The sequence below is a fragment of the Bombus huntii genome, chromosome 6 (assembly GCF_024542735.1).
Source record: "Bombus huntii isolate Logan2020A chromosome 6, iyBomHunt1.1, whole genome shotgun sequence".
In the NCBI taxonomy this organism is placed as follows: domain Eukaryota; kingdom Metazoa; phylum Arthropoda; class Insecta; order Hymenoptera; family Apidae; genus Bombus; species Bombus huntii.
In genome coordinates, this window is record NC_066243.1 from 1,135,362 (window position 1) to 1,151,986 (window position 16,625).

Sequence of the window (16,625 nt, forward strand, 5' to 3'; positions counted from 1 at the left end):
CCGATAACTCACTGCCTCGTTTCTTAAACCTCTCGTAGAACACGCCCTACGTTTCTTGCATACCTTCGTTTCTCCCTTCTTGCTTGATATTGCTGGCAAATGTGTCTACAGTTTCCACCATCGATTTAGGCGGAGCACCCAAACGCAGCCTGTTTCTATATATCAATTTATCAGCCACCGCCCTTCTAAACTGCAGCAACGTAATCTTCGTTCCCGTGTGGATTCTATGCAACAAATACGCATTGTTCATAATAACGTGGAAAGTGTGTAAGCCAGCTTTCACGTACCATTGGATCTTCTTTCTGTCGCATACGTAGTACGCTACGAAACGATCCGCGTGATCAATTCTCTTCCTATAAAGATTATACTTGTCTATAATCTTCGACTTTTTCACTTTACTACCAAATCTAGTTTTTACCCTGACGAGATCCTCTCTGTATTCGGACAAGAGACCATCAGTTCCTCGCGCTCGTAGCGCTGTTTCAGCAAACATACGTCTTCCAGAGAACGGCGTGCTCCTCTTTCTTACAATTTTCTCGATCACATCCAGAGGATTAATTTTCCTGCCTAACCTTAGAGTACCCGTCGAGTAAGTTTTGTCGTACGACAATCGCGTCACCAAAGGCACGGTTATGTTTACATTGTAAAAAAAAAACCGAGTGTGAAAATATCCTTCAGCAAAGAGAAATTACCAAGGTACTTAGAAGGGAAGATGAAGTGGAAGGACAGAAGAATACTGGCAAGATTCAGATGCGGAAACGAGACCAAAGCAAGGGAATACTGGAAAGAAGAGGGGGAAAAAAGATGCAGACTATGCAGAAGGAAAGAAGAAGACCTAAGACGTTTTTTTTTTTTTTTTATTTATTTGTTGAAATTACAATCAATTCTCGCGTTGAGAATTTTCAGTAATTTTTCTGGCGTGGCGCAGTGACATGGCTGTTTATTTACAATAAGTTAATACTTATTATAGATAGGTATAATTTATAAGTATTATAAGTGCATATGCTTAATTTGGATAATTAAATGAATCTAACGTTTAGGTCTAGCGGGTAGTGCCTCTTCAGCCTGCGAATCTGGTCCGTCGTATCGAGTAGTCCAGTGATTAGGGGGTTTCGGTGTTTGTTGACTTTTTTGCTATATCTGTCGCTATATTTTGCTATTTCCTCTTTGACTGTAGGTATCTTGAGGTCGCGATGGATGGTTTCGTTGGTAACATACCAAGGTGCGTCTATTAAAGCTCTTAGCGTTTTCGATTGGAATCGTTGTAGTATTTCGATGTTGGAGTTACTTGCTGTTCCCCATAGTTGGATTCCGTAGGTCCAGACAGGTTTTATTACGGTCTTGTAAGACCTAAGACGTGTAATAGAAGAATGTGAAATAACGGGAGGACCAAAAGACATAGGATAAACGCTAAACGAGACTGGAGAAGGTTTAGCAGAACTGAAAGCAATAATAGAGAAGAGAAGGGCAAACGACAAGAAGGAGGCACAGCAAAGAGGCTAAAGACCAAAGTTGCAATAGCTTGTAATCATTAGTTGATAATTTATAGTTCCTAATGCTTAGTTTTTAGAGGTAGAATAAGCAAGATAGTGCAATAGAATAGAGTGGAAAAGAGGGGAGGTAGACGTATAAGAAGAGAATTAGATGTAAGAGATGTAAAACCGAAAGTTCGTCCAAGGCCGAAAGGCACGGACTAAACCCAAAATACCCAAAATATCAATTTCTACAATATATATTAAGAAATCATCGAAATTAGAAGTTAGGCAGTGTTTCTACAGTTTCTACAGTGTTCCCGTAAGTCAAAAGTTCTAAAAGGCAACGAAGAAAACGCAAGAATCAGAGAGCAACATTCGGGTTATCTTGTTCTGCTTCTTAATGGGTGGTTCTAAGTTTTTACAGAGGTTTGAGAGAAAAGAGGGTAAATTTCGCGAAGAATGTTCGTCGAAGATTTCTCACATCCACGATGTAGGTCGTAGAAAATGCTACAACTTGTAATTTAACTTTTTTCTTCTGTCTTATACAGTTTCTAAGATATTCACGATAATACGGAACGTCAAGATTTCTTTGGGGCAATGTTTCCATCCCCAAGGACCGTTTTTCAGCTAGAGAAAAGATCGTTTCGCTATTAACATCGCACGAACTACGTTCGTGCAAAGTTTCAAGCGTTTTTGAATTTTCGTGTTGCCAAAATTCCCTCGAAAGTTACAAAAACAAGCGTAATTGACCTTTACCAGACCGCTACGATATTCGACAACAGCAACGAAAATTTTTATCTATTGGTAAAATTAACAGAAGCGATGTGCTTTGTGACTGGATAACAGTGCAAAGTATTTGTCGATTCGCATAATGAGAGACGGCTACTAAAAGCAGAGCGTCTTAACTCGAAAGAGAAGCGAAAAAGCTTTCAAATAGAAAAAAATCACTCGACTGAAGTTTTTTAAAGAAAAGAAAGGCTTGCTGTAGCCTCGGAATAACAAAGTCTGTGGATCGGTCTTTCAGCTGTAAATATTTTCACTAGGAACTTTCCACGTATTTCTCTGGGAATCGCGTTTTCGTAAATTAGCGAGCAGGATAACTGGGAAACTGATCGGCTGATCAATTTTAAACAAAGTCCACTCGAATCGTTATAAATTTTGTCCAAAACTTTTACTTTAGTTTTTATTCAGAATATCTTCTCCAACAACGTAGCTTGTTAACTTACCCATCGGAGAAATTTATTCTTCTCTCAAACTCTGGAACTTTTAGAACTTCTATAATTTTTCATGGTTTTTTGAAAACGGTATAATCCCTCTGCGAATTGTCAAACTTTCGGAAACTTTTTTGCTTCTAAACGACTGTGATAGATGTTAGACTGTACATCGATAACGTCGTTACATCGTCGCAGAGATTCACAAGATTTCAACACTGTTCGATAAAGAAGAAAGAGGATCAAAAGAAAGGAATCTTTTTCGTAATATTCGTAATATAGTTAAACGATTCGTCTAATTAGTTTCGAATAGAATCGCAATTTTATATATCTGAAATATAAAAATATGAATTTGTCAATGTTTTTATCTTCTGAGACAGACATACACTTTTCCCACCCCATAAGGATTGAATTTCGAGAAACGCTGAAACACGCGTTTGTTTATTTTCAATGCGTAGTTCGTACGTCGAATTTCGCGTCTTTAATTTTACTGCACATAGAGATAGGATTATCGTAGAATAAAATGTACGTCTTTTATATTTTTATAATTATATACTTACGTCATAAGAGAAATATACTGTTTCGTCCAAGATCTGCTAGTATGAATTCTTCAGTAAGGCTCACCTAACAGACCTATACCTTAGACACAATGAGAGAAGAGAGAAAGTGAGTGTTTCGAAGAGAAATATACTGTTTAAACTTTACGTTTCAGGACACAGCGTTTTGGGCTGGTTTTTTAGTAAACAGATCACTTTTGCATTACAAATATGGGATATATATGTCGGGTTAGCGTTAGGTTTATGGGCGTGTAACGAATCTTCATTCGGACTAGCCATCGTTGTCGTACAATAGAGATTATATCTCTAAATTTTAATAGAAAGTTTATGCACATTTTATATACTGCTAGCTTTATGACTTTGCTATTTCGCAAATCTTTCTTATAATCTGAAAAGTGTTCCGTGACTTGGAAAAGGTCAACAACCATCGATTTAATTACGTTCGTTTGCGTTTCGCGTTATTGTGTTTTCGCACCTTGTTACGATTGTCGTAAATAAGTTGTTTTTTGTTTCGCTGAGAGCGCGGATCATCTAAACACCGTACACAATTCTTCCTCGGTCAATCGATGCGGCACCCATTTCCTTCCTTTTGAATCTTTCTCGTCGCGTGTAACCAATTGGAAATGACGACTGGAATTATTGCAACTTGCATGGCACACTATCCGTCAGACCTAAGCACTAGATTCAGCTAGATATTTCTAACAAGTAATATTTACGTACATATAATATTATTATTTATGAATTATACTTATAATGAGTTAATAAGTTTATTAACATATTATAAATAATTAGCCATGTCACTGCGCCACGCCAGAGAAACTTACACAAAATTCTCAATGCGAGAATTGATTGTAAAGTACTTGTAAATAAAAAAAGAAACTTGCATGGGAAGCTCTTTTTCCATCTGTCGTCGCCGTGTTTTCACGCAAAAAACCATCGCCAGTCTTTGTCTTCGATCATCTGAGATCATCCAGAGAAGAAGTTTTGCAGAACCTGTTCCCATAAGTTTTCTTTTTATATTTATTAAAATTTACAATCAATTCTTGCATTGAGAATTATTTCCCATAAGTTACGTCCAAAAATCGTAAAACTCTTTTTCCATTGTTTATCTTAAAATTTTTAATTTAATTTAAAGAAACTCAAGACCCTCTTAACGTTTCAAGAAATATATTCATTAAAAAATCAACATGTACCCATCTGCCCAAGCTCCTCAAATATTATAAATAATAACTAATAAAATAAATAAAAAATAAATTTCACTTGAAACTTATTCTGATAAATTCACTAGATAACGAATTATTTCAGGTGGTAGTTTTTATTGACTGACTATATGTGTATAATAATTACGATATTTATAAAAGACAAAATCACACACAATCGGAATCTGATTTCTGCCCGTAATTTTGCAATCAAACTACAACTTGTAAATTAAAAATAACCGAGTGTCCCGATACTTTTAAACGGAAGTGCTACTTTTAACTTGAACTAATAAAAAGAAGCAAGAATTTATAAAAGTTATTATACATTCGAGGCTTTTTTACTCGTGACTAGTTTTTCTTCAGATTTTCTGTGCAGAAATTTTACTTTAGACTTTTCACAATCAAAGTGCATTCCACTTCTTGAATGAAAGTAGCCGGTAAAGTTCGCGAGGAAAATCCCGAACGCTATTCTGCATTCACCCAATTTCCCTCGACTCCTTCCTGTTTCGCTCCTTTTCCCTTATACATAAAAGTTTGAGAGTTGAAATGTATGTACAATCTTCCGCTCTACCTGATACAATCGAAATCGCTAATGCAACATACTAATTTGCAATATAAACAGGATGATTTAAAATCGTAGCTATGCTACTGCAGTAAAACATCTGTTGCACGAGTTAATTGGGGACGAAGGTGTTGGAATAAGCTAATTACGAGCATAATAAGATACAGCATAAATATATAGATAGAAAATAAATAAGAAGATGCAATAGAACAAACAGTGTATATAATAGAACAGAAAGTGTTTAGTGTCGATATTTCTATGAAATATGTAAGAAATAAAATAAATATTGCTTTGCAGGCATTACGTTGTTAATTAATTTATAGCACAGGGTTGTATATATGGAAGGATATTGAAATAAGAATAACACTAAACAGTGGAACATGGTTTATTGTTGATATTAATAACAATTGATGGTGTTACAAGTTAATACGTAATTACCAATATTAATGTTGTTTCGTTGAAGCTAGTTGTACGAGCAATAAACAGTGAGTAAGTCTAACATATCTAACTTTTAATTATAATATACCGTAATAAAATAATACGGGAGACTACAAATAAAAGTTCTTGTGTAACATCCCTCATACGATAGAACGTTTTAAAGTACAATAACTAACTACTACGAATTACCGGAATGTGATATATGACGAGGAAATAACATCACAACATGAAAAAAGTATTAAAAGAAGAAAGATTGAGACTGTTACATATTTCAACGAAACTTCATGTTATGACGAGAAAACAAAGATATTTGTATTTTATAAAATTTACAAAATTCCAAGCACTTCGTGTGGCTGGTACAGCTTTTGGAAAAGAAAAATTAAGTTGTCAAAATAATAAGAACAAATTAGCTATTTAAAAGGAAAACGAAGCAAGATAAAAATAAAATACAAGTTATGTATAAGTTGATAAGATTAAAAATTATATTATACGCGAGATTAACTGTAATATTAATTCAACATACATATCAAGTGAACAATTTCTAAATTCTTCCTCTCTTTTCATAACTTACTATACTTTTTCCATATATTTTCCGTGGTACAAGTCGAAGATACAAATCTATGGAATCACGTAAGACGTTAAAAGCTACCTGCAAAGAACAAAGAGAAATCTTTTTTTACAAGTTAGTAACAGCAAGGAGACAAAATTTATTACCTCTTCGTCTAGTTTTATATCTTCAGATGCACGCAGAACTATTACACTGCCATTGTCCGTTAAATATATTGGTACCCATGCTGATATCCACAATATATTATCCTGTAAGAGATTAACAAAAATTTATTCAACCAACAACATTTCACATATTGTGCTATATATTTTATAAAATCGCAAATGAATGTTTTTGTGCATTTGTAATCGTTAAACCCTATAGAACCGTTTAGTTACTTGACGAACTCTTTGTATTCAGATTCTCTTGGTATTACTAAAAATTCTCAACGCGAGAATTGATTGTAATTTTAATAAATAAATAAAAAAAAAAAAAGAAAAAAGATTCTCTTGGTATGAGCGCTGTGTCCAATTGAAAGCGTTCAGATGCGGACGTCTGATCTTTCCGGGACTCTACTACTGTGTATCTGATACAAACGTCTGATCTGTACAGGATTTCTCTACTGTGAATCTGTGCATCTGACATAGCGCCCGCGATTTATTTATTAGATACAATATACAATACAATATATAATCGTTCAAAATACCTGAATACTTACGAGCAGTGGTGTATATGTACAGGTGAAATCATGCAAATAGTAGACATAATATTATAATTAATATCTTGTTGGTCCTATGTAATCATGGATAATATCGCGCTGTTCTCTTAACATTACATTAAAAAGATTGAAGATTCTATAGTTTATGATATAATTTTATTCCAAAATTTCCATGAATTAGATGATTTAATCTTTTCAATTCCTTTTAGGAATACATACATAATAATCGTAGTGAAATGTAGAGACAACTAATTTTGCGACACACGTTTTTACTCTCTAAAGTCAGAGACAAAATTAAATACATGTCCTACTGGACAAATTGTAAAATCCAAATAAATAAATAAATAAATAAAAAAAATTAAATAGCGGTATGAAAATTTTCGTAACTGACATGTCCATCTAATTAAAAAAGTTAGAAATAAGGGAAATATCGAATATGTAAATAGCAAAGTTTTAAACGAAAATAAAATATTTAATGGTATAAATTCCAAATTAGAAAAATCAAAGAACATACAATTATAAACATGATATAACAACTTTTTATTTAAAAATGAAAAATTTATAGTAATATTAATAATAAATAATCTTGCAATTGAAGATATGTGTATGTTAAAAATGAATTCCTGTGTGCCGTGAGGTCCCTCCCATCTTGCTTATCAGAATACGTCACTGCCTCCTCCATCTCGTAGCCAGATCCTATAAACAAAGTCTCTATTCTTTTTCTTTGTCAATGCAACGTCGGGTAGCTTGGCGTCAGCCTATCTCTCTACCAATCTATCTCTCGCCAAACTGTTTCACTCTAAACAGGTGATCGATACCTCATACCTCGTTTCACGACTTCCAGTCACCGGCTATCGACTTTCCAAATATTTGCTCAAGCATCCTGCCAATCCATAAATTATCATAAAGCTAAATAACGGCGTGGCACGAAATTGCATCGCCGCTAACACGTATACGTGTGTGTGCACGTATCGTTTATTGTAACGAGGCTCGTAGCTTAGTACAATCTTTGTTTATTAGTATAATCTATATTTTTCATTTCTTTATTTGTTTTCTTATACGATATAAAAGCCACACTTCAGGAGAACACGAATTTTGAGAAAAGTTTGAGCTTGTGTAACTTTGTGCTATCAGTAAGCTCTTTGTGCTATGTAATCATCAGTAAGCTCTTCATGTCTCCCAAGAGGGAACAGCCGAGTAATATCAGAGATTAAGTAATAGAAAATTCTAATAACTTCATTTGGCGACTTAACACGTTGACTGCCACGCGTATTTTCAAAGAAATCCCCGTCAGGCCACGCGTGCAGCAGTACCAAGCGTTCTCTGCTAGGTGCTCCCATCGATATTTTAGCAATGCGAATCGTTCAAGCGGTGGCCTCGAGAATGATCTTTCGTTTCGTTTGTTCGCAACATTAAAACCACTAGCTGTTGTTGAATATAACGAAGGAAAGTGTGGTATAGATTATTCCGACCAAATGGTTTCTTATGCCACCACAATTAGAAAAGGAATCGAATGGTACAGAAAACTTGGCGTTCAATTCCTTCTGGAAATTTCTGTTGTAAACGCTTTGACGGTTTACAAAATCGCAACAAGAAAAATATAAATATTAGAATATTTAGACAATTATTAGTTGGAAAATTATTAGGGTCGTCTGAAAATACAAAAGATCCTTGTCTTCGATGGAGTCAGCATAATATCGCCATTCGGAAAAACGATGCCGGAAGAAGCATTAGACGCGCGTGTAAACTGTGTTATGCGAATAAAAGACGTCGAATGGACCGAACAAAGGCACAAAAGAATTTGAAGAAAACAACAACTTATTGTCCAAATTGTCCCGACCAACCTCACCTATGTATAGAATGCTTTAAAGTTTTACATTCTAAATCATTTTTTTAATAAACCATTTTCGTATTTTTATTTTATAACAATTCAACAGTTTTATTATTATGGAATATCTTTTCAAATACCTACGACGATCCTTCGCAAGTAGTCAAATAAGCGACACCCGAATATGGGTTACGCGGCTCGACCAGAAACTTTGCTGGCACCTGAATACGGGTGTCGTAGCAGTCAACGTGTTAATATGGATTAATTAATATTAATAATTGTATAAAATTCTATTAATAATTATTGAATATTTATCAATATCGACAACTTTTATATATATAATAAAATACCACGTATTTCTATGATCTATTACTGTGGTATTAATTTCGCATATAAATTTATAATACAGTCTCTAATGATGAGAAATTATGTATATCGAAATGAAAGCAAATTATGTAGATACTATTTGATTTAATATCAATATAAAAGCATCAAACGCATGCGATATGCATTCTACCCGTATGAAATTTACATGATGGCGTGTGCAATTCTGCGTAGGAATAATCGTCGAGCACGTTAACTACGGTGTACCATGGACAGTGGCTAGTCGGTTGAAACCATGCGTCCTATTGATTTTTCAAGTACCGCTAACCGATCAATATTTATGCTATCCGGTGCGACGCTCTTCGACACGTATCAAACGCAAAGTCATTTCCCTGTCCATAACCAACCGAATTAAAGAATCATTATTGAATGACGAAACACCACGAACGTCGGTTTTATAGCGCAAATGGTCTAACCGCGTTCTCGATAGGAGACATGAAAATCGGTATTTTTCATTTTATACACATGATAATCAAACAGCCAAAAAATTCTACCAAATGTCCAAATCGGACAAATTGTGAATGTAAACAACTAAATAAAAAAAAAATTTTATGTCACCTCGATTCTGTATAACGATAATTTGCTTCAGCATCTCGGCTTCTCACGTTTTAACGTCGTTGTCTCATAACTTCTGTATAAATAAATAAAATGGTAATATAACTTGACAGACACGTTCGTCAAAATTTAAACAGAGACGAGGCTTTAGTTTCACGAAGAGCGCTGGTTATTCTCTATACACTGGCCAAGGGTGTTCTCGGATTCATAAAATGCGAGGACACGCACTGAATCATGCGGGACTCGCACACATTTTCGAGCAAACTACATATTACCTCGTCTGCTAATTTGACGAAGTTGATGCTACTCAAACTTTTGACGGTTAATGTACATGTATTATATAAACGAATTCTCGACCGTATGTGTGTGTGTGCATACGTGTATGATGCACGAGAAATGTTTCCTTCTGTTTTAACTATGAAATATTTTGCTTATTTCTTAATTAATTCTAAATCTAAATATTATAGTATCGTGGACGAAAGGCCTGAGAGGTATCGGGTTAACTATAAACAATGTCACCAGAAAGCCGAAGTGCCAACAGGCCTAACAATGTATCGTCTGTCCTTCAATCGAATAGTTTCGCAGAAAAGGCCTGCGTGACCCTGGCCACGAACGGTTGCGGAACACGTGCGTGATGGGGCTGAGATAAAAGACAAAGGGATGCTAAGGGACAAAGACGAGTTTATGGCCAGTGTTAGTTGAGAAGTCAGAGAGTGTGAGTTGAGAAGCCAAAGAGTGTGAATCGGGAGATATTGTTGCTAGTGTCATGACCGGCACATTTCAAAACCGATGGTCTGATGACGGACACTCACCAGATGGCAAGGGACTGCACGCGGCAGCAACAGGTCCAGGGCCCAGACCCAACACCCGGGGGTCCTCTCCACTTCATAAGATAACCACTTGTGTAGAGATGCGACCGAGTTGTAAGAGCTTCAGTCTTGGAAGGTCACGGCTGTAGTTCGGAAGTAAACTGTCGTTAGCGTAAACAAAGTGTTAGGAAATAAATTCTCTCTTTTTTATCTTCATCTTCGATTTCTTTTTTTTTTATTTTACGGGCCCTTTTTGGCGATCCTGCCAGGATAGTGAAAAATGTTTGTTCAGAAACCAAAAGACATTCATCATCTACGGAAGATAGAATTATTTGGGACTACAGTCATCCGCAACAACGAAGAAACTATCACAAAGCAAGTGGTGTGACGATAAAAGGTAAACTGGATTCCTTTGTGCGTTACGGTGAAAGGAAACCTAGCTTCAGCAGGAGTAAGACTCGTCTTCGTCCGAAAGTAACAAAATCAACGCAGCAATGCCTAAGACAAACGAACCTCAAACCTCTACCTCAACTGGCCCAATGTTGCGAGCAATATTGGACAGTATCCAAAAACAGAATGAAAATATCGCCCGTTTACGAGAGGATATGTTACGTTTGCCTATGCAAAGTGACGAAGAGAATAGACACAGGGCAGCAGAAATCGAGGGTCTTGGAAAGTCACAGCTGCAGTTCGGAAGTAAACTGTCGTTAGCGTAAACAAAGTGTTAGGAAATAAATTCTCTCCTTTTTATTTTCATCTTCGATTTCTTTTCTTTATTTTACGTGACATTGTCCAGAGAGTGTGGTCCGCGTGAGAGAGAGAGAGAGAGAGAGAGAGAGAGAGAGAGAGAGTAACGTCAATTCACATCAGAGACCAGGTTACACACCGTGGGCAGGATGGCGCCCAGATGTCTGCACATCCTTGGCGCGTACCCTCAATAGTCTTAAGGACCCACCATGGATCTTGGCGTTTTCATAGTTAAGATCCTTCAGACCAAACAAGTGTCTTTTATTTTAAGTGCCCCTTTACATTTATTGTTTACTACGGGTTGACACGGGAAAGTTGGTTTTTCTCACGTTCGGTATCTTGCGTTAGCAACTTTCTCTCGAGGGCGGCTAAAACCCTTCCTGGCCCACCAACCGTCTTATTGTTCAATCGCAGACGGTGTCTACTGCCCCCACTTCCTTAACCAAAATTGTCATCAACAAATCCGATAGTCCCGTGTCCTTAGACACACCCACCCCTAGCTTTCCTCAGACACAGTATCGTCAGTAAGACTCACTTATTCTGTATCCTTAGAATAGTCAACATATCTTTACCGGTCTCTACCCTTATAACAGTCGCGTACTTAACGTATCATTGTAACTAAGTTTTACATAACGTGGTTGGAGTGAATTGTGATTTATGTTAATTCAGTGTGTGTTCCAGTTTGATTGCTGAATTTGTAATAAAGTGTAATTAAAACAAAATTAATAGTTGTGTTACGACTCGACTATTTTTATTTTATCAGCCAACCCTCAAGTTTACGTGACAGATCCGTGGTGACGAGAGTTGCAGATTAACTATCTAGTTGTCTTAATTATAATACGTTATTGTGATTAGTTCACGTTAAACAACCATCGTTTCCTGTTTAACCAACATCTGTTTTATCCATTTGTAAAATATTATTTTAAATAAAATAATCGTAGTAAAGATACTGCAATATATATGCGATAGTTACAGTAGTTCATAGAGTTTAGTGTTTAGATTTAGAATTCTAATGTAATATGTAGTATAAAGACAAGTAGTATACTGCTAGTAGTCTGCTTATTTTTATCTTCGACTGTATATAAGGATATTCTTTGAATTCTCTGCAGTTTACCTATTATCCGCAAAGTAATACGTACATGGATCAATTAATTAATATTTTTTACGCAACATAACAGCTATGCTTCCTTTCGAAGGATTTTTATCTCACTTAATTGCAGGAGAATAATGCGACATTTGATTAATTTCTCAGATTAATCGATCGGCTGGAACATCGAGGATAATCGGGATATAAATGAGAAACACTTTTCGCTACACGATGATATATTCCTCGTTTCCTTTCGCAGGGCTTCGTATTTTATTTTTCGTATTGGTAGCAAATGAACCGGACAGCCAACTGAAAGAGCACTCCAATCGCTCTCATCGCCTCGGGGCGATGGTTCTGTCTGCAACTTGGTTCAAGTTTAATTGAGCTTGAAAGTTTTCGACTTGTTGTCTGAATTCACCTCCACGCGCCTACCACTTTTATCATTCGCCCCCTGAACGACATTTTTTGACGTCGAGAACGATCTCCGTATTCAATGTACCATACACAAAATTAATTCCGAACAACAAACGCCTATCTTCATTTTTCAGTGCATGTCAAAATGATAAAACGAACTATCGTTTGTCGTACGTGGTAATTTTTTTTTTTTTTCATTTAATTTTCTAACTACACTGCCGGTCATAATTAGACTGCGAATATTTATGCATTTTGGGGAAATTAAAAATTCCAAGAATCTACAGACTGTGTATAATATGCAAAAATATATGGAATATTTAAGGTAGAGCACTTGCTATGATATTTAGCAAAGAAATTTCTATTTAAATTTCATTTTTTTAATTATGTCGATAAAAATTAGAAATCTATTTAAATATCTAATATGATTTGATGACACTTGCTATGGTATTTAGCAAGGAAATTTCTATTTAAATTTCTTTTTTTAATTATGTCGATAAAAATTAGAAATCTATTTATAAATCTAGTATGATTTGATGACACTTGCTATGGTATTTAGCAAACAAATTTCTATTTAAACTTCATTTTTTAATTATGTCGATAAAAATTAGAAATCTATTTATAAATTTAATATGATTTGGTGACACTTGCTATGGTATTTAGCAAGGAAATTTCTATTTAAATTTCTTTTTTTAATTATGTCGATAAAAATTAGAAATCTATTTATAAATCTAGTATGATTTGATGACACTTGCTATAATATTTAGCAAAGAAATTTCTATTTAAATTTCATTTTTTTAATTATGTCGATAAAAATTAGAAATCTATTTATAAATCTAATATAACATTTCATTTGTGTTCTACGTGTCTTATAATGCTCTTTTTAGTTCCTTTATTAAATGTTTGTAATTCTTTAATACAGCTTTTTACTATAATTTTTTTGAGAGTTTTGTTTAAAATATCGTGAAGATTCATTTATTATTTATTTATTATTTCTGTTTCATATATATGTTCTAGTAATATATGTGTTTCATTACTCTCGCGTTTGGTTATATTACGTGCTTGTTTCTATCAAATAGTGTTATTTATAATGAACGATCAAAATAAAATGCAGTAATATAACTTGAAAATCGGAGTAGCATAATTAATTTCTAAATCAAGTTACAGCTTCATAAATTATTATTTCTATTTTAAAATTGTACCTTTCAGTCGTTATTACCATGTTGTTGACTGGAAACAGAATATACATATAAAGATTTATTAAGACATATTAAGATTAGTTTCTCAACAATATAACATATAACATACAAATACATTCTTTATAAAAGTATTCTTAAACTTTCTACGTCGCTCCAATAGTGTATTACGTTTATGTTTACATTAGTCAGGTGTAGCTTGATTTCGAGCGGGAGAGACAAGTAACGGTATTTCAATTGCTACAAACTTGATGTGTAAACAGAAGCGTCAGAGAACGGCGTAGAACAGCAGTGGAACGAAGTGCAATTCATTACAGAACCGGCAATGCTGTATATTTCATTACAAAACAGGTAATACTTTGAAAATTTAAAGAGAAAATTGCTTTCGATTCTCATTTTTATTTATATCATATAATTAAATACGACATATTAATAAAGTTCATTTAAGTGCTACTGGTATGAACGTGGTTCCATTTTTCATTTTTGCAAGTGAACAAACAATTAAATAATGAAACAACGCGTAGTAAAAATATATATTAATTGCATTAAAATATATTATAATTGAATTATTATAATTGATATATTGAAAATATATATAATAATTGTATGAAAATATACAAGATAGCAATTAGTGTAATATTATTCGGAAATCTTAACAATTAATGAATTCATCTATTATTATTTTATTTATTATTTATTATTGCTTAGTCCGTGCCTTTCGGCTTTCGACGAACTTTCGGTTTCACATCTCTTATGTCTGTTTCTCTTCTTATGTGTCTACCTCGCCTCTTTTCCACTCTATTCTATTGCACTCCCTTAATTATTCCATTTTTAAAAACTAAAACTATAAACTATAAACTACAAATTAGCAACTAATGACTAAAAACTATTGCGACTTTGGTCTTTAGCCTCCTTGCTGTGCCTCCTCCTTGTCGTTTGCCCTTCTCTTCCCTATTATTGCTTTCAGTTCTCTTAAACTAATTACTGAAAATTCTCAATGCGAGAATTCATTGTAAATATTAATAAATAAAAAAGAAAGTTCTGTTAAACCTTCTCCAGTCTCAATTGGCGTGTTTCCTATGTCCTTTGGTCCTCCCTTTATTTCACATTCTTCTATCACATATCTCGGATCTTCTTCTTTCCTTCTACATATGATAGTCTGCATCGAATTCATCTATTCTTGGTATAATATAATACAACTTTATATAAATATAATATGAACATAATATAGCTTTAATATCGCAAACAGGACATTTCTAAAACGAAGAGAATGTTATCCTTTATCGATGTTTTGTTATTGGATAGAAAAGATTATACATGTATTGCTATATAAAAAAATGAAAGTTTTTGATCCAACATTTTTTTGTGCCAATTTTTTGTGTCCCAGTTTATTGCCTCTTCACCACTGGCTAACTGTTGCTCAGAATATATTTTTTTTGTCGGATTATCGGACATGTCCAAAAAAACTGTAGCGACTATTATATTGCATATATACACATATACCTTGTATAAAGTGGAGCTATTGTTTACCTTGGAACATGAAATACCTACGAATACGGAAAAAGTCTATTTTTGTTTTCGTTTATTACAGAGAATGTCATGGTCAAATTATATGCATACAAAAAGGGTCAATAAGAAATACAGTCTAAAATATTATTAAGTTACTACTAAGTGTTACAAAATTTAATATGTTTGAATCTAATTAATTAATATGTAAATTTTACACTGGATACGATGAAGTGTAAACATTTCTTGTAGCTATATATGTATTATGTACAGAGTGAGTCAATAAGAATCTATCCATCTAAAATAAATCGTTATTGGTCTTATCAAAAAATCGTCTTAAATGAATTTTGTTGCGTTTCAAGGGACTCGTCGGATGCATGCAATTTTATTTTCCGAGATACCAGGCCGATCTTGAGCTTTTTAAATGGCTTGGTTTGGTTATTTAAATTTTTCATAATATTAGTCGATCTAACTGAAACAGATTAAAGTTAAAATACCCACCTAACTGATAGCCTTTCGATATAAATAGATTAATAGCTTTTTGTAGAGAATATATGGCTGATTAATATTATAAAAAATAGACAAAACGTAAGGTAGCAGAAAATAAGAAAAGTATCCTTTGAAATGCAACGTAACTCAGTTAAGAAATTTCTCGATGAAAACAATAGGTAACGAGTTAAGATATTTACACGCCATTGCACCTATTGTAGAGTTTACATATTAATTAATTAAATTCAAACATATTAAATATACTTTCATGTTTTTATTTTTTTTTTTATTTAGTTGTTTACATTCACAATTTGTCCGATTTGGATATTTGGTAGAATTTTTTGGTATACTTTTATGTGACTAGAAAAATTTGATATCGTGGAAATGAAATATGGAACTTGCTATAGGAGCGTTTAGTTAGAAAATAAGAATACGTATTGTTACGAATATTTTCTACAGTCACCGTATGTAATTTACATATTTACTCGATTTTGCTTAAGGGGGGGTAAGGTTAATTCGTACAAAAATAAGGCATGTTTTTGTGAATTATTTGTGACGACACAGTTAAAATCTCTTTATTAAAACCAATAGTACATTAAAGTATGACATTCGAAGAATATTGTGTAAAATTTTCACGGAGAAATATTAAAAAATACGGCAATGGCAGTAATTATTCGGACGTGTCTCGGAAAATTGCGGTGCCCCTGATAACTTGGTGGTGGATCATCTGAAATCAAAAAGCAAAATTCATTCGTTAGGTAATAGTTTTCCACGGGTAACGCTGGGAGGGTTTTTCGAAATTTCAATTTTTCACTTTTTTGGAACACCTCCAAGGGATAAATTAGCCGACTTTGCGAAAATTTGCGGCTAATTTTCGTTTCTACTGGCGATATATCTGTTACCTTC

At 34.0% G+C, this 16,625-nt stretch overlaps 1 protein-coding gene across 4 annotated transcripts in view; it reads left to right on the top strand.

Annotated features, from left to right (window-relative positions):
• Positions 1 to 16,625, top strand: part of LOC126866470 (tetraspanin-5) — a 123,948-nt gene that overhangs the window by 53,076 nt on the left and 54,247 nt on the right. The window lies entirely within an intron of this gene.